Below are 21,105 nucleotides of genomic sequence, written 5' to 3'. Positions count from 1 at the left end.
ACCGCTGAAACTGAATTGTAGCGTCAAACCAACTGAATTACTGTTGAATAGAAATAGAGGCGTCACTCATATGGTGTCAAATGGCCATAGGATTCCTCTCGACAGTTTTTCATCCCAGGCAAGCTAAGTTCCCTCCATCATATTCTAAAATAATAGTGCATCGATGAGTTGTAAAACAATTACGTGTCATTGTACCTAGTCAGTTGGGAGTACACGGATTATCCATTATGCTGCTACATTACTAATGCAACAACTACACAATCACCATATGACTCATAGTATCCTATTAATGGAAATATTTTTGGTTGAATTTGTTCCTCACTCAAATATCTAATACAGAGTGTATAGATGGGTTCACAGGCATTTTCTGGTCGTTGCAATGGGCCTAGAAAGCCGTTGAATAATCCATGATGATTGCAGTAAAACCCATTCGCTAATCAGCTCGCATGCTTTGCATGTAATTTGGATACAATAGCGTCTCTTGTGCAACAAATTTCGTGTTGCTTGTTCAGTGAAACTTACACTGCCTCGTACAAAACGGATTCTACGTAATGATACTGTACATGATGACGATGCCCTCGACGTTCCGTCTACGGATGAAACGACCCTTTGTAACGGTAATATTTCAGAAATGCTTCCGGAAATTCCGCAAGCTATTCAAGCATACAACTACCAGCTCAGGGTCAACATATGCTATTGGTATGACAAGCAATTTAGTTGTATTTTTCAATGAATGTCCTCTAGAGAACAATATGTTAACATGTAAACATCGAAACTATGCAATTCTTTTGGGGCTAATAATTATAGAAGACTCGATCTGTAGCCTAAAATACGTAAAGTGGCTATTATCTCAGGAACGACTTCCTTACCTACTATTGTGATTCATTCAGTACGATCGGTGTTACGACAGGAGGAAATGGTAGTGATACTGTGAGAAAAATGAATAACTAATGTTGGTCTACATGAAACAATCAGGGATGAACATGATATATTAACAAAACAACGTTATTTCCTTAAGTCTCACCGGCTGGAGTGCCCGTGTGGTTCTAGGCGCTACGGTCTGGAGCCGGGCGATCGCTACGGTTGCAGGTTCGAATCCTGCCTCGGGCATGGATGTGTGTGATATCCTTAGGTTAGTTAGGTTTAATTAGTTTTAAGTTCTAGGCGACTGATGACCTCAGAAGTTAAGTCGCATTGTGCTCAGAGCCATTTGAACCGTTTGAGCCTTAAGACTCGTACTATGAATCTAAGCTCGTGACAATTCAATCAGCGTCTTGAAAATACATAAATGAAATTCGTGCTAGCGATATTTTCCTCCTGGGTACGAAGCGATAGGTAACAAATGTATTCGAACTACGCGAAATCGACGTTCAGACTAATTCGCCAATATAGGACGGGCGGATTCTGGAATGAAATACGAGCATTACACAAAAGTATAAAGATAGCGTTGCATTCGTGATTCCCACTTCACTCGTTCCACCAAAGCTACACAGACATAGACACATAGACACAAACACACACACACACACACACACACACACGCACGCACGCACACGCACAGAGAGAGAGAGAGAGAGAGAGAGCACAGAGAGAGAGAGAGAGAGAGAGAGACAGAAAGAGTGAGAGAGAGTGATGGAGAGAGGTTTGGGAGGAGGAGGGTGCTGAGCGTTATAATCGTTCTCTTTGTACGCATCTGGACTCAAAGAGAATGATTACCACTTGGCTGCTCAAAATGCACGTTAAGCTACAGCTGAAAACTATTTACACAGAGCAGTACGAGTTCCTGCTGCTAGGTCAAAGCCTGGAACGTAAAACAGAATGCATGTGTATGTGTGAGTTAGCCGATTTTCACTGCTGAAGACTTAATGCAAATACGAATAGGGCAAAACTGCAATCTCTGGATAAATAAGCCACATTAAAACATCCACATTAGACGAAACCTTCACTGAAAGGAACTATGTTTGTGTGATAATTGACAGTCTAGAAGTAGACGTGGTTTCCTGTAACCCCTAGATTTAAAAATTAGGATATGTAAATACAGTTGTGTATGCTATAGTTTGGCACACAATAATAAACAGAAAACAGTTCGTTTAAAAAAATCCAGTAATGACTACCTACCAATTTTAAAATAAAATTTAGAACGTAGACGGTACTTCAAAGTGTAACTGAGTGAAACAAACCAGTCGAAACGATATAACATATCATATCGTACGATAAGTATTTTTTTCGTTAGCATAAACTTTCTATTACTTATATCCTCGTTATATTTAGTTTCATTGGAACTGAAGCACATTTAACAAAATGCTGACAATTGAGACTTCTCTAAGTGTCGTTATCAGTATGCGACCTGTTGCACTGCAGGACTGTATTACAGGTAAATGCGAAATTTTCTTAGTGTCGTACAGCCAGTGCTAAGCCCAGTCGAGCAAGTAACGTGAATCGTTAATTCAGCAATGTGACCTTACCAAGGATGGTTTACAACGCCATATTGACAGCACAGCCACATGAACGAACAGATGCCCCTATCAATGCCTATCATCCCGCTAACATGGCGGAAATGCAACGAGCTGAAGCCCCGAAAGCCACTACTGTGACACCTCGGTATGGCGCAGAATGACCCCAGAACACGAGGACAAATAGGGTCATCCTCGGCCTGGCGTAATGTCATTTTCTCAGATGGGGAGTAACAAATACTTAGGCTTCCAAGCCCACATCCAACTCGGTTGCAGTGCGCGATCTAAGATGCAAGCCCTGTGAAGTGCTACCTACTATTAATCCATGACTCACATCTTCGAAATTACTGCCTGTTTTGTCTGCTCATCAAGGTCGCTTTGAGCTGCCAACCTCTTATTAACTGATGTCAAGTCTTGGGGACTTGTACCTTCGGCTTGCTAAGGGCTAAACCAATGGTGTTTGCTGCCCCATCGACCTGCTGCATCCGGGAGACGCGCTAAAACTTGAAAGACATGAATTCCAGCTATGAGCAGTCACCAGTTCCCACCACCTACGTCTGGTGACGACGCGCGCCATCTCTGCACTACGGTGTACAAGGGTTGAACGAAAATTAATGCCTCCACCTTCATTAATTGGGTTTGGATGAGAATATTTCAATAAACCAAACGCAGAAATAATCCTTAGAATGTGATCTTTGATTACCAATATTCACTTTTCCACATGATCACCAGCCAATAGGATACATTTCTGCCAACGAGGAAAAAGTTTTCTGAAGCCGTCACGGAAGAACTCGACACTCTGTTTGCGCTACCACAGTCTCACAGTTCTCTCAACGTCTGCATCAGAAGCATAATGATGTCCCCGCAGATCGTCTTTCATTATAGAGAACAGGTGGAAGTCAGACAGTGCTAAATCTGGACTGTATGTAAGATCCCGTACTGTGGTGAGACTCAGACTCTAAAGTTCTGCTCGGGTTGCACTTAAAGTGTGTGGTTTGGCATTGTCACGCTGCTGGAAAACATTTCCCTTTGGATCTGAAGTTTTCCCTGCGTATTTCCAATTGGAACTGTTCTCCGGTATCCGACCGGTTAGCGTCGTAATTTCTCCACAATATTTCGGCAGACGTACACGCTGCCATCTACAGGTGGTTCCTGGCGATCTGCGATCAGGAGAGCCTTCCAGCAGAGCTGCAGCACCTAGAGACAACATTTGGGGAAATGGGTACAACCAGAGGCAAATAAGACACGCACTCAGACAGACTGCGCCAAGAGAACAAGAAGAAGAGACAGAAGCACACAAGTCATTGCCGTGCATTCCGTTTGTCGGAAACACCTCAAGAAAAATCTGTAGAATCCTTGACTCTACTGAGTTCAGTTAAAGATGACCTAGGCCTTCGAAAACCAGGCGTTTATCAAATTACCTGTAAGTGCGGAAGATCATAGATTGGCTTCGACAGTCCGCACTGTAGAACAGAGGTGCCGCGAACACAAGCGCCATACAGAATTACGCCAGGCCTCTAAATCAGCCGTGGCTGACCATTGTATAAAGACTGGCCATACTATGGACTATGAAAAAACAAAAATACTCTGTAAAACCTCCTACTTCTGAGACTGCGTTGCTAAAGAGACCATCAAAATCCGACTACAGGACGATCTAATTAATAAAGACCGTGGCATTCAACTTAGTCAGGCTTGGAATCCTGCACTCAGCCTGGAGAGAAAGATGAGGTCCCAGAGATCGAGGACCGCCCCCGACGGCGGCAGCAGGGAGATTGGAGACCCCAGTTCAGACCCAGGCGCCGCTTTCCCCACCACCTCCAGCAGCTTCTGCGTCTGCCGCACCAAAGACACCAGGAGAGGAACGGTGTAGGGGGTAACGGCTAGTATATATAGGGCGCCGAGTGGAACAGCACAGCATTCGTCAGGAACCACCTGAAGATGGCAGCGTGTACGTCTGCCGAAATATTGTCGAGTAATTACGTCTCTACCCGGTCGGATACCCGAGAACTGTTCAAATTCAAATTTCCCTTTTGCTTTAGAACCCTTGTTAGCCGTCGTTTTAGAGTTCGCAGCGTTGTCACGTAACGCCCTGAATTTATTGTTGTTCCACGACCAAGGAAATAAACATGGATAACACCATCTACGTCCCAGAATACTGTGGCCATGGTTTTTCCACTTGAGGGTTGCGTCGTGCATTTCTTTATTTGGGTCGAGTCTATGTGTCGATATTTCATAGACTGACGTTTCGTCTCCGGGTCGTAACGGTATACTCTCGTTTCGTCTCCTGTCACAATAGAATGGAGAAAACTGTCACCTTCATTCTCGTAACGCGAGCGGAGTTCCTGGCAAGTTTCAGGGCTGTAAACTTTCATTTCAAGAGTCACCATCCGGGGTACCCATCGTGCACAGATCTTCCGATAGCCAAGAAAAGCAATAATGTTACCCACAGGTTCTTGTGAAATGCCGATTATGCTTGCAGTTTATCTCTCAGTGATATGACGATGGACGTGAATCAATCTGTCAACATTATGCTTGTGAAACCAGGTAGTTGCTGTCACAGGACGTCCAACTCTTTGTTTGTAACACAGGTCAGATTTTCCCATCCCAAAACTTACTCGCCCACAGTACGCATATCAAGACAATCACAATAAACTGCTTTCATTGTCTGATGAATCTCCGTTGGGGGTGACACCTTCTGCTGTCAAGAATTCAATGACTGCACGTTGTTTAAATCGCACTTACTGACCGTCTGTGCTGGGTTCCATACTTTACACTGTAACAACACAACCGTTCAATGCTAAGGCTACCCGCCAACTGGAGCTGTACAAAGAGGCTACGGAACAAGCCAGTACCTTCTGCATACAAATGCTGGTAACTGGTGAAGAGTTAAGATGGTGGAGACTTTACATTTCAGTCAATCCTTGTACATTCTGCGCAGAACTGCTGGAGTAGGCTCTGGCGCACTTCACCGATGTCCGCGAGAGTGCCCTGGTTGCCATTTGTCTACAGTATTGTGGGCGACGCCACTGTACGAGCTGCCCCTGCCGCCCACAACACTGCACGACGTCGAAGTAGTAAGTGAGCTGTCGCAGCGGAGACAACTTGTTCTAGATATAGCTCGACATGCGCTTCAGCACGTTCTAATCTCCGTGCAGCGAGAGCATCATCCCTCCCTCCATGCCGCCATGGTGAAGATGATACAATTACAAAACTAAACTCTGAATCGTATAAGTCTTGCCAATGATATTTCTTGAGAGAACATTGCGACAACTGACCTTCACCATCATAGACCATTCTTTGCCTTCCTGAACCGTAAGGCTTTCAGCCCAGGTCCTTAGAGACCCATGAGTATACACATACAAATTATCATGATTGCAGCCTAGTACAACGTCAATTGTTGTATTAGTCGATGGGTACATGCTGCGTCTTGTATCTTGGTTTTTATTTCTGGCCTCATTGGATGTATTCCACCTTTGACTTTGAATGGCCTCGCTTTGTTGGCATAGCTCTTTTCATTTAGTTTGATATTTAATCAGCATATTGGCGTGCAGGTATGTTTCTCTAGCCTACATTTAGTGCCTACACACATAATGGTAGCAAATGTGTAGTGTAACGTCATCTCATCCCGTATTTATATTTTTCCAACATTTTTCAGATTATGATCGTCGCAGAACGATGTCGAATATCAACTGATACACGTTTGCAAGCAGTTACTGGGATTAAAGAGAAATGAAATCAATATTACCTGGAACGCTGTTTCTCTATAATGCTACTGTCTCCGAACTGACAAAAACAACAGTGCAAGTTTTTATAGAATATCTTATAAAACCGCTATCTACCATTAATTAAAAGACTTTGTTGTTAAACACATATTGTTATTGCTTGTCATTACCCGCACTAAAATTCCTCTTCATCAGCAGATGGCTGCATTACAGGATAATTTCTAATCAGATGTTAAGTGTTTTTTTGCCATGGTGCCCTGTCGTGAAAATTTGTTAATTACAATGAATGTGTGTTGATAGCTTTGAAGGCTTGCGTTCTTATTGTTCTCCGCGAGCAAATAAAATATGGACAATAGTTGGAACTACTACAATTAAGAATTTGTTTTAACATGAACTTCATGCCTTATACGTGTACAGCTTGCCTAAAAAATACAGTAAAAAGCAAATACATACGTTGTTTACATTGGATGTCAAAGATGAGTTGGAAGATGCGCCTTTAACGTCGATTTGTTTTCAGAAATAACAAATATATAGTCGATGTGCGACAGAATATAAATAAATACAGTTGTTATCTAAAAATATATATCACATATTTTAGTAAAAATATTTGTTATACGCAGTGTGCATTACAATCATAATTTCTCAGAAGTATCTGAGTAGCTTATTTGTGTTAGAATCTGGCGGAGTTTGTTTTTGTGTCACATAAGAGAGCAGTTTATGGAAATATTTTTAGAAAGGCGTTGTCAATTAGTTCAGTCTCTTCATTGGAGATGCTGTGGAATGATATGCATTTATTTGCAAGTATGGCAATTTCATCGAGGATATTCATAATATTACCCTCATCTGCACAGTGGAGGGCCTGACAGCTATTGTAAACATTCTATATATTTTCTTTGTAGTGTCTTTGTAAGCCATCAGTGCACTCTCAACATTTGAAAGCAGACTGTTAGTTGTAATAGTGCCAACTGCAAAACGATTTAAGATATAGAAATATTAAGTTACTTTATCAGTATTTGAAATTCAGATGGTTCCGCAGTTGTAATAAGAGGTATGTTATAAAAAAAGGTAAAATGCACTAATTTAAAGATGATGGAAGTACCTAATTTGTGAGGGGAACAAATGTAGCATGTGTATTTATATATATGATGAACAGCTTTTCTTACTCCATATTCGCTACTAATATTACGTGACGACTGTCTGGTCAGTCCACTTCGAAGTGTATACTGTATGAGAGCCCTAAAACGACTGATTGATCAGTCTGTCGATAATTGTAAATACCGGATGATCAAAAAGTCTGTATAAATTTGAAAACTGAATAAATCACAGAATAATATAGATAGAGAGGTACAATTTGACACACATGCTTGCAATTACATGGGTTTTTGTTAGAACCATAAAAATACAAAAGTTCAAAAATTGTCCGACAGAAGGCGCTTCATCTGATCAGAAAAGCAATAATTAGCATAACAAAGTAAGACAAAGCAAAGATGATGTTCTTTATAGGATATGCTCAATACGTCCACCATCATTCCTCAACAATAGCGGTAATCGAGGAATAATGTTGTGAACAGCACTGTAAAGCATGTCCGGAGTTATGGTGAGGCATTGGCGTTGGATGTTGTCCTTCAGCATCCCTAGGGATGTCGGTCGATCACGATGCACTTGCGACTTCAGGTAACCTAAAAGTGAATAATCGCACGGACTGAGGTCTGGGGACCTGGGAGGCCAAACATGACGAAAGTGGCGGCTGAGCATACGATCATCACCAAACGACGCGCGCAAGACATCTTTCATGCGTCTAGCAATATTGGGTGGAGCGCCATCCTGCATAAACATCATACGTTCCAGCAGGTGTTTATCAGCCAGGCTGGGGATGATGCGATTCTGTAACATATCGGCGTACCTCTCACCCGTCACGGTAGCAGTTACAAAACCAGAATCACGCATTTCCTCGAAGAAAAAAGGCCCGATAACGGTAGATGTGGTAAATACAACCTATACCGTGACTTTCTCGTCGTGCAATGGAGTTTTCACGACAGTTCTAGGATTTTCGGTAGCCCAAATTATGCAGTTGTGGGCCTTGATAGACCCTCGGAGCGTGCAATGAGCTTCGTCGGTCCACAACACGTTACTCAACCAATCGTCATCTCCCTCCATCTTTTGAAACGCCCACACTGCAAATGCCCTCCGCTTCACTTAATCGCCAAGTAATAGTTCATGATGCCGATGGATTTTGTACGGATAGCATCGGAGGGTACGGCTAAGTGCCAACCAAATAGTAGTGTATGGAATGCCGGTGCGACGTGCGACTGCACGAGCGCTGACTTCCCCGTGCATAGACGAACCCGCTACAGTCTCCATTTCTTCCTGAACTGTCTCAGCAGCATTACGCCTTGTGCTCGGTCGGCCACTACAGGGTCTAGCGTCTAAAGAACCCGTGGCTTTGAACTTCGAAATCATTCTCGCCACAGCTGCATTTTTCTACGGACCTATAACCGTTCGAATCCCCTTCCTGTGGCGATAGGGTCGTAACGCTGAACTAGAACTTTCTTCATTCTGATAATACAGCTTCACTAAAAGTGCTTTTTCAGGTAACGTGAACATGCTGCGGCTGCTGGCGCATCCGATTCACTCTCTCATTACAGCTCCTTTTATACACGATTGTCATGTGCAGTCACTGACGTTTTGCTGTCCATTGGCATCTGTCGGACATTTTGTGAACTTTTTTTTTTTTTTTGTTCTAATCAAACCCCATGTCATTCCAAGCATGTGTGTCAATTTTACCTCGCTATCAATACTATTCCGTGGTTTATTAAGTTTTCAAATTTATACTGACTTTTTGATCACCCGGTGTATAGGTTTCAGTATAAGCAATAATGTTAGTATGTTTGACAATAAATATGGTGTTAGTAGCTATCTAAAAGCGAGCATATACTCAAGTGGATAAACCTTTTTATGGAAAATTGTGCAGTTGCACTGATGTTGTAGGTGGCTTGCAATCGTTGTGAGGTGCTTTCGCTGCATACTGATTACACACCCAGGCAGAATGCAGAACTTTGAACCAGCTTGTCACTAAGCATGTAACTGTACGTGGCCGTTATGATACCTGCAGAAGCCACTATAGCTGTCTCAGACGCAAAGTAGCGAGCCCTGAACCCACATAGCGAATGGCACAATGTATGTTCAACGTTTGTATGGTGTATATACGGTGTGTTCGTGGCATATTTCTGATGATGATACAGGTTTTGGGGCGCTCAAAATCATGTTCATCAGCGTCCGTACAAGTTCCCAATATTTCCAGTTCCAATTTCGCCACTTCCCGTATGATGATGAGATGACGAGGACAACACAAAGACCAAGTTCCCGGCCGGAGAAAATCCCGAATCGGCCGGGAATCGAACCCGGGAGTCAAGTGATCCGGAGGTAGCAACACTAGCCACTAGACCACGAGCTGTAGACCTAATTCTGATGTATGCAGCAGCATAAAATGTTACGCTGGCATAACGCGTGTGTTATATCGAAGTGTACGCTGCAATTACGTCAATAGTGTGTCCTGTTATTATTTGAAAGGGTTGTTGATGCTCATCAATTTATAATACGCATAACTTATCTAACTTCAATTGTTCTACCGCAGGATCACTGTTGGCTCAATTATTTTACTACTCCTGCATCGGGGCGTAAAGCACACGGCATACGGCTAATCCGTAGGACTTTAGAGAGTCAACCTATCTTCAGAGCCATATGTTTACCCCTCAGAGCTGTAACGTCCCAACTGATCCTGAATTCATCAATTCTTGGAATCCTGACACTGACGTCAGTGAATTCCTACAGAGCGTTCAATGCTCCCATGCTGATTTGCTTTTAGCAAAATAGACTCTATCTTCCATTCAGTTAACAGGATGTTCTCTATACCCGCATTACTAAACTCTGCTGAAAACTTCGGCTAGTGTACTGCTTCTCCTGGATGGACTTGGGTTTAAAAACAAATGTGAACTAAATCTTATGAAAAATTTTATAAATAATCGACAAGTACGCCAAAGTAGAAGAGATAGAACTACAATGGACATGTTATTCCATGGACTCTTGCACTCCTATGCATGAATTATCTTTCCTTTGTCATTCGCTTATCTTATCTGCTTGTATTCGGATCTTAGAGGACGCTCATGTGTAAATCTCATCTTGCTGTACCAGCTTATAATGTAAATTGTACTTAAAACTCGAAAAATATAATGGATATTTTGTCAAAATACTTTGTGTATGTGGTCAATTAATTGATCGTCTAATACCTAGTCTCTCTTAAGTAGATATGGGCCTTAACAAAGAATTTTCATTGTTAGGCGCCATCTTAGAAAAATCTTCAACATATTCTCTTAGCTCATCTACTAGACGTGCCGTCGGTTAGGACAATTAACTTTATTTCAGATCCCACGAGACCGGAGGCAGCTATTAAGAATTTAACAACTATACTTACAGATTTTCTTTATATAACGAGATAACATCCCAGGCAGAAAAGGTCTGGTCACAGGATTCCAGTTCCATTATAGGATTTCATTTGTAGATGCTACTCTTGTTATCTTATATTGGGGAATCGAGACGAAACCACGCCATTAAGTTACGTAGTACGGTAGTGTACATCGAACAGCCTTGGCAAATATTCTCTGGTGCAATAAGCACACGCCTTCTCACGAGCCTGGTGTTGGATAGATAAGAAAAGCACAATTAATTATAGACGATTACGTAACTACCCTGAGAACTGAGCTAGTTTACTGAGTGCTTATACACGTCTGGCTAAATTAAACAACATATTACACTGTCAATAATATTCCTACATTAGTTATTTCTCTATTATGCTGAGCCATTGCATTAATGTGTGTTTCTTTTTTGTATAAGTCATGGCTCATATTTTATTTCATTAAATTACCCTAATAGTCACAAAATAATATTTTTTTTACTTTATTACATTACTCATGGCGCTGGTGGTAAGTGTTCTGCACCGACTGTGATTGAATATCTCAAAAATTCTTATCAGTATATTTTTTGTGCATAAACCGCTCTGTGCATATCCACCAATAACTGAATTCACTAAACACTTACTAGGGGGGCCGAAATCGAAACTGGAATCCTATGACCTATCTCTACTGTTGTAATTGATTACCTATATGTATACCAAAAATAGTGAATTGTAATTAATGCATAAAACGTTTCCTTTTCATGTACCATACGCACGGGAACACGGCAAGCTGATAGAAAACTGAATGAGTTTTCACTGTTTCTTACATATGACGTAGACCGTAAGGTAAGCAACCGAATGCACGCGACCAGGTGTCTAATTAAAACTAGTCAGTAGCACCTGCGCGCATGCAATTAAAACAATCTGTACTCAAAGCTTTCTTCTAGTTTTGCAATTGTGACTATTAGTGTAGGCAGTGTTGAGTAGTTATAGTCTGAATTTTGTGTGTGAACTGATTAGTATCAGCTAGCAATATGATTAGGCACAATACTGGGCGTAACCGTGTGGAGGATGATAATTATGAAAGTCATAAGCAATTAGAGAATATCCCTGGATCATTGGCAGGAGAGTTGGGAGCTAATGAAAATGAAGAAGCTATGATCCCACATGATAGTGTAGTATCGCAGATTGACATTTTTCAACCGAGTGTACAATCTCTTGGCGGAGTAGAGAATGTCGAGACTGCGAGAGAAATCACCTGCGAGAAAGGAGACGAAAGTGTTCGCGCACAGGTCGGCTTTGCAAATCCAAGCGATATGCTTGCACAGCTTTTCCGGAAATTAGAATTAATGGAACAGCACAGGAAAAGAGAGCGCAAGGAGGATATCCAACGCCAGAATGAGTTTTTCGAAAAAAGTTGAGAATAGCCTAATCGCCACAATAGATGAGCGGTTAGTTAAACGCGAACAAGCATTGATACAAAAACTGAATCGTGCTCATGACGATAGAGAACAACGCATATTATAACATGTTAACAGCGAGATAGAAACGGTTGGATCTGAGGTATCGGAAGTGAAGAAAAATTTGCAGTAATTAGCCGATAACGTAAGTACTTTCGCCGGAGAGGTATCAGAGGTAAAAGAGGTGCAAGAATCCCTCGATGCCAAAGATAAGCAATTAACCAAAGGCATCGAGGAAATCTCTTTAACTTATGAGCGCAAGGTAGAAGCTGAAATGAAGCTTGTAATGCTGGATCATGTCAGCAAGGTACCTCCATAAACCACGAACCCGTAAGGCCCGAGATTACTGAAAAGCCAGTGAATGACTATGGTAATAGAATCATGAACTGTGCCGCACCTAGTCCATGTTAAAGTCGTTCATGTAATGCACAGCAGGGCGAAAATTATGCTTCAAATCAAGGCGTGTGCGGAAACCCACTATCTAACAGTGTAACTGTCAGTCCATATGCAGCGAATACAGGAAAAAATAACCCGATTATTGTTCACCATGAAGCACACACTCTGACCACACTGAAATAGGAAGCGTCATTACTGAAATATAGACAATTTCAGGCACATTTCGTAGAGAAAAAACCATGTCATTCAATAATATTTATTAAAAGTTTTAACAATGTGTTATCTGCATCGTAGCAGGAGAGGCAAAAGATACAGTTTGTTATCTCATATATTACCGGAGATGCCGCATTGTGGGCATCTGAAGTTGCAGAGAACTGTCATTCCTTTTGTGAATTCGAGTAACAATTTTTGGCCAAATTTTGGTCGTCTAGTATACAAGAGAGATTGCGGAAACAGGTACACAATCCGGAGATGTACAATTTCAAGCGAGGAACACCTAGAAAATACTTTGAAATGTATATTAACAAAACAAGGTATTGGTCCGAGCCGATCGCTACACACGGCGTGCATAGGATATTGAAATCTAAGTTGCCGATCTCAATAACGAGAGAATTGGTACACGTACCTGATAACGATTTAGGGACATTCATGTTGGTTGTGGATTCTCTAGATTCGATACAAGAGGGTGCACGACAACAGAGCAATAACGGTGAGGGCATGAATAATAACCATAAACCTAGAAATAACGGTTATGGAATCAATGCCGAAATAATAGTTGGGGACACGAATGTGGCGGCAATAGTTATGAGAGAGCGAATGGGCAAAAAGGAAGTAATGGGAATAGAGGAAGTGGTATGTCGAGTGGTAACTGCTCGCCCATGAGGGATAGAAATGACACGATGAATCGAAAAAGGAGAAACGATGAGAATTACGGAAGTGATTTTCAACCTAAAAATATGAAACAAGGTGGCCAGTGGCGTCAGAATGTGACTGCTAACTGGTCGGCGCCGGTGCAGGGTGTCCAGATTAATAGTGTAAAGGTTATTCCCATGCCGTGGAATACTGCGACTTCAACATGGGTTAATAAACCAAGTACCTCACAAAACAGTGTGAATAGACAGCACAATATGCAAATAGTAGAAGTTACCGAGGGGAACCAGTCAACAAACTGCACGGGGTCGATGTAAACCTTCGGCTCTCGACCACCAAGAATAGAAGAGAAGGCAGACTAGAAAATAACCATAATCGGATTGCTATGCTGCACTATAATGACGGCCAGGATTTGCGGGAGGAATTTAATCACCGAACCGCGATAAAAGTTCTGACTAGTAAACAGAGATTGTGCAGGCTGCAATACACGTGAAAGTAAACGGTGTACTTGCTAAGGTATTAATTGACACAGGAGCGGCTCTGTCAGTCATGTCTGAAGATTTCTTTAACGTTACTAACGACAGTAAAAGACTGACTACGTTGCCGGTTCAAAATTGTAAAATTACGGTGGCGCTAAAGGGAAAGGCACAAAGCGTCAAGGCCCCATTGCAGGCAGGAATAGAAATAGGAAATGATGCGATATTATGCAAGTTCCTAATTGTCAAAAATTTAACTGCAACTTGCATCCTGGGATGGGACATCCTGAGGGAAAGGAGTGCTATAATCGACATCCCTCAGGGCTTGTGCTTCCTGCGAATGGCTACCAAGGATTTGCAATTACCATTGATTAAAACAATGGTAAGGCACAATAGGTATTGTCAGTGGTTCGAAAAGATAGAAGTAGAACCCTTTATACTCAATGTTCGGGATAATATACCACTAAAGGCGTATCCTGAAACAAATGAGCAATATGCCGATGAAGTCGTTCATATACTACAGGAGATTCAATCCAAGGTTAAGGAGTAAGGATATTTAACCGATGAGCAGCAGCATGAACACTCTAAATTATTGAGTGATTACGCTGGCACATTTTCGGAAAAAACCGGAGTAATTCAAGGCTACGTGTATGATATGCTGGTATATCCGCATGAGACGTTTTGTCATGCTTCTTGTTCCGTGCCGTGGAGTAAACGTGAAGCTGTGTGGAAGGAAATAAAGAAAATGTTGGATTGGGGAATCATTGAACCGTCCCTTTCTGCCTATAGTAGTGCGTTACTAGCTGTGGGAAAAGCGGATGGGAGAATCTGATGGGTACTTCATGCTAGAGACATCAACAAAATTGTAATACCAGTAAGAACAAGGCCAGATAACCAGGACGAAAAAATACAGAAGTTTCATGGAGTAAAGTTTCTGTCAAGTATCGTTTTGAAAATGTCATATTGGCAGGTCCCTTTACAGAACAATGCAGGAAATATACTGCCTTTATTTTTGGTGGGAGAACGTACCAATTACGCGTGCTTCCATTCGGCTTTAATGTCAACGCGGGTGTATTTATCTCTGCATTAGACACTCTGCTAGGACCAGAATTATTGGGTCTAGTAGCACTCAATGTGGACGATTTATTGATCGCCACAAATACGTGGGAGGATCACGTGGAACTCATAAAGCGAGTGTTAGGTAAATTCTCACAAGCTGGTGTTAGAGTTAATTTAAGGAAATCGAAATTTGGGTGGCACCATTTGAAGTACCTGGGACACACAATATCACCCAAGGGTATTTCTCCAGAACCAGGAAAACTAGAAGCCATAAAGAATATGCCGTACCCTATTAATCGTAAACAACTAAAGGCATATCTGAGGTTGGCTTCCGTTTCCAGCCGGTTCATACCAGCACAGCTGATGAACAGTACAGCGTTATTATCACTATTAAAAAAGAATAGTCAGTGGATGTTTACTGATCAATGGAAGCATGACTTTCATCAAATTAGAAAGGCCTTGTTAAATTTTACAGTACTTCACCATCCTGATATGTCGAGGGTTTTTTGCATTGCTACGAATGCTTCAACTACAGGCCTGGGGGCGTTCCTATTCCAAATGGATGACAACTCAGGGACTACCGAGATAAAGATTATTGGTTTCCCTAGTCGTGTTTTGTCACCCTGTGAACGAGCCTACTCCGCCACAGAGCTAGAACCTCCAGCTGTGGTCTGAGCTTTCCGTAAGTATCGCTACTATGTATACGGAAAGAAGATAATAGTGTTTTGTGATTACCAAGCACTTAGTTTCTTACTATCATATAAGTTGCTACATGCTCGATTAGCTCGGTGGATTTTGGCCTTACAGGAATATTTATTTGAAATAAGACATGTAAAGGGAAGTCAAAATGTGGTGGCGGATGCATTATCGCGTTTACCACAGGGCTTAGGCGAATTCGCTGAATTAGTAGAGCAATCATCCGAGTACAAAGTACCGCTGTTGCAGGAAGGAGCTCGACGACAGAAATATTTGTCTATGTTTAAGAACATATCGAATTTGCAAGAGGCCGATTCGCTGTGGTGAACTGTGAGAGAAATAATTAACAGTGGGGAGGATAGTGAATTACAGAGGCACTATAAAATCAAAGACAATGTTTTGTTCTACAGAAAGAAATCTAATTCCAGAAAGATGTATAGAAAATCTAATCTGGTATACACACCATTGTTGGGGACATTTCGGTATAAAGAAAAATGAGCACAAGAAAGATCGATAGCTATTGCTATTATCCAAACCTACAGAAACATGTGCAGAGGTTAATACGCAGCTGTCAAAAGGTTAAAGCCACTCATAAAGGTATAAGAGGGGAATTACACCCCATTATACTGAATAGACCACTAATCCTGGTATCAGCCGTATCGCAGGATCATTACCCACTGCTCGCGGAGGTGTAAAGTATATGTGGGCGATACATAAATTGTTCACAAAGTATGTGAAATTATATGCTATAAAACTTGCCACATATGTCCCTATTATTAAGCGGATAGCAATGGAGTTTGTTCCGCAAGTGGGAGCGCCTATTACTCTCTTGTCAGATAATGCGCCGTATTTTAAGAGTACGAAGTGGAAAGAATTTTTAAGGGATCAGGGGATCAAGCACATATTGATATCCCGCTTTAACCCAGAAGCAAGCCCTGTGGAAAGGATTTTTCGGGAGTACAATTGATTCATGAGGACATATGATGCAACTAAGCATACGAAGTGGAATGAGTACCTCAACATTTTTGAGCAAATATATAACAACTTTCCTCATGATGCCACAGGTTTTACACCAGCAGATTTATGGCTTGACCATCAGGAGAGAAATGAATGCCTTGAACCGATACCTCAATTACCCAGAACAGAAAGTCGCGAGGGAAAAATAAAAGAGGAGCTACGGGCTTTGAGTCAGCAGGCGGCGCTCAGGAAACGACAATGTGACAGACAATTAAAAAAGGTGCAACGATACCGCGAAGAGACCTCGTATTGTTAAAGGCGCACCCAAAAGTACCTGCAATAAAGAAATTAAACCGAAAATGGCAAATAATTTGCAGAGGACCGCACAAAATATTAAGAATTCCAATTGAAGGGTGCTGTATTCTGGGGTATCCCGACTCAGGATAAATACGCGGGTTATACCCACATCATGACAAATGTACATTCAGACAAAGATAGACACTTGAGAAGGTGAACATTTGTTCTTGACTTGTAATGTACATAGTAAAATACTTTATTAAGTACGATATTTTATGTTCACGTGTCTATATCATCGATATTTTTTTAGTTTTAGGAAAATATATGGTGGTAATAAGACCTTCAGTCTGAATGATGAACTTGATTTCGAAACAAAAAGAAGTAGCTACGAATAACACGCATTGAAGGTAGAATTAAAAGACAGTTTTCAGTTTTGTGTGTATATACTAATATAAGAATTTCTCGTGCATTTTTTGTGAGTAACCAATTTTAGTAAATCAAATGTGATTTAATATTATGTGATCAATAACTTGCCTCAATTCATGGGAATTAATAATGTGAAATAGTGACTAACAATTGACTTCTTGGTGTGTGAATATAAACAAGCATATTATGATTGCTTAAGAACACTGCTGTGACCACATGATAGTTTGTTTCATCCAGTAATGGCCTTCAGCCATGTAATTGCATGCGTCCGAGGGGCACTATTGAGAACTAAAGAGAACACCTCATGTAGAGAAAGTAACTTCAGGACACCAAGTTTAAGGTAGAGGTCTATCAGAAAATTAAGCGTGCGAAAGCATGGATTGTGTCCATAAAGTTGAGACCTGGTCTTAGGGCAAACGGTTCCTCACTCAAAATTTAGAATAATTAAGGGTGTGTATCTGTGATGCATGGCTCATAACACGCATGTCACTGCCTGCGGATCGGTAGTCCAGATGGCCCAAGGTCTACTTTCGGCACGAAAGGTTGAGGACAGTTGATGACAAAATGTTATAAATAACATCAACTCTTAATGTGGACAAAACGATAATGCCATGACTTGTCAAAGTTAAAATGTAATGTCAGTCTTAACTGGATAAATAATGTTTCAATAGGCAGCATATGTGAAACAATGTCAGTTGTAGAACCATGAGCGCGCGCTATGTAAGAAAAAAAATACTAGCAAACGCATCAAGATTGTGCCAATGTGCATATTTTTTATCAGTTAACAATATAAGGAGAAAAGGACTCTACAATTGGAGTTTGCCGACTGACATAGTAATTTATTTTGTTCTGATATGAGAAAGTAGTTTTAAATAGTTAATGTGTGAAGACTACAGAAGTGCAGCAAAGACGACTTCACGAAATAATACGAATGGTAATATCGTGTGAAGCTAAATGTTTTACACGGGAAACGCGGTAGTAAGTGTAAACCAAAGTGAATCTACCTTTGGACATAAACCATAGTGACAAGGTAGAAAACTTAGTGTGTGTTATACAAGTGTGTACATGCGTGTTGCGGACGAGGGTACAGAGTTGGAGTTTATGTAACGTGACTACAAAAGTTCACAGGATATTCTAGGAGTGCCAAACTTAGCTAGTCACTGAGTAATAAACTGTACAATTTTGTAAGGAATTTGACAGAAAACATATCGTGTCCCGAAAACTGGACTAAAGGTTACTCGTAACCTTGAATACACTACAGAACATTGAAACAAACACTCGTGAATGAATATGGAATGAATGAACTACTGAGGGGCACTTCTTTCCCCCCTAGCCCGTAACATCTGTTACGGAATTAGTTAACACTAATGCTAGGATGGGTCATTTCATATTCACGCGCATTCAACGAACACGATGCTGAGACGGGTCGCTAGCAGATGCGAAAAAGCTGACCAGGCGGCCAAAGGCCGCCGCTCAACAGTCGCCAGTCCGCCCATGCTGATGGGCGCCTGGCAGCTTCGTCAGGTGCAGCATCGCCGCGCCACCATCTTCGTTACACCGGCGTCGCAACTGCTGAGAATCGACTATCGGTGACGCGTATTACGTGTGATGAGTGTGTGTATTATCGTAGCTCGGAGTCAAAGTGTGTCTGCCACGAAAAGGTCAAAAGTGTGCTCCGTATATCAGATATGAGAAATTTATGAAATATATATCAATAAGTACCTACTTTCACTGTCTTTTCTTTGACTGTATCTTATCTCTAACCAAATTCACTTGGGTAACATTCAATTAATATGTCCTTAAGCAATAACAATATTCAGATTGTGATTTATTTTTAGACACTGGATAAATGTGGTAATAGTCCGAAGAACCAGGGCCGATTTTTGACTCCTGGTTTTCCCGTGCCCGTGAACCCGAATGGGGGGGGGGGGGGTTAACATAAGTCGTTTTCCGGTGAGATTAGTCAACATTTTTCCGGACAGAAACTTCCGTCAAACAAATAAGGAGATTATACTTGCTCTCCCTTACCCCTTGTGAAAACATGCATTTTAAATAATGATATACGCAAACTAATTTAAGAAACTAACTGGATAAACACGCATGTACAATCGTGTGGAAGAACTGAACAGTACTGTGGTATGTCTGGTTCAAATACATCCTTTTGTCCCAGCCATACGAGTGGGCCGTTGTAGTGATTCTCTTGGGTAGACTTGGGTTAAAAAAATTTAAACTAAATATTACGATAAATTTTATAAATAATCGGCAAGTACGCCAAAGAAGAAGAGACAGAACTACAATGTACATGTTATTCCATGGACTCTTGCGCTTCTATGCATGAGCTATCTTTCCTTTGTCATTCGCTTATCTTTTCTGCTTGGATTCGGACCTAAGTGGACGTTCTTGTGTAAAGCTCATCTTACTGCAACAGCTTCTAATGTATATTGTACTTAAAACTCGAAATATATAATGGATATTTTGTCAAAATAATTTGTGTATGTGGTCAAAAAAGTAATCGTCTGATACCTAGACTATCTTAAGTAGATACGGGCCTTAACAAAGAATTTTCATTGTTAGGCGCCATCTTAGAACATCTTTAACATTTTTCTTTTAGCTCATCTACGAGACGTGCCGTCGGTTAGGACAATTAACTTTATTTCAGATCCCACGAAACCGGAGGCAGACACTAATAATTTAACAAATAACAAATATACTTACAGATTATCTTTGTATAACGGGATAACATCCCAGGCAGAAAAGGTCTGGTCACAGGATTCCAGTCCCATTGTAGGATTTCATTTGTAGATGCTACTCTTACTATTTTATATTCGGAAATCGAGACGAAACCACGCCATTAAGTTACGTAGTACAGTAGTGTACATCGAACAGACTTGGCAAATATTCTCTGGTGCAATAAGCACACGACTTCTCACGAGCCTAGTGTTGGATAAATAACAAAAGGACCATTAATTACAGACGATTACCTAACTACCCTGAGAACTGAGCTAGCTTACTGAGTGCTTATACACGTCTGGCTAAATTAAACAACGTATTACACTGTTAATAATATTCCTACATTAGTTATTTCTCTTATATGCTGAGCCATTGCATTAACGTGTGTTTCTTTTTTGTAAAAGTCACGGCTCACATTATATTTCATTACATTACACTAATCGTCACAAAATAATAAAAATATTTATTTAATAACATTACACTAGTTAGTGATTAGATCACGAGAACAGTATTCTGCGACACAAATTATAGTGTAGTATTAACAGCTTCCTGTTCAATAATATTAAGGTTATGAGTTATCATGGTTGTACTACACGAAAGCCAAGGAAACTGGTACGCCCGCCTAATATCGTGTATTGCCCCCACGAGCACGCAGGAGTGCCGCAACACAATGTGTCTTGAATAATGTCTGAAGTAGTGCTGGAGGGAATTGAAACCATTAATCGCGAAGGACTGTCCATAAATCGTTACGAGTCCGACTTGGTGGAGATCACTTCTGAACAGCACGTTGCAATGCATCCCAGATATGCTCAATACTGTTCATATCTGGGGAGTTTGGTGGCCACTCAGAAGACTGTTCCTGGAGACACCCTGTAGAAATTCTGGACGTGTAGGGCGCCACATTGTCCTGCTGGAATTGCCCCAGTCCGTCGGAATGCACAGTGGACTTTAAGTACGTGCCATCTGTAAGAGCCGTAAGTAGATGTATCAGGGGTCCATTATCACTCCAAATGCAGACGACCCACTACATTACATAGCCTCCACCAGCTTGAACCGTCCCCTCCTGATACGCAGGATCCATGAGGTTGTCTCCATACCCGTACACCTCCATCC

This window comes from Schistocerca nitens, chromosome 6 (assembly GCF_023898315.1).
Source record: "Schistocerca nitens isolate TAMUIC-IGC-003100 chromosome 6, iqSchNite1.1, whole genome shotgun sequence".
Taxonomy (NCBI): Eukaryota; Metazoa; Arthropoda; class Insecta; order Orthoptera; family Acrididae; genus Schistocerca; species Schistocerca nitens.
Note: the sequence above shows the minus strand (reverse complement) of the source record.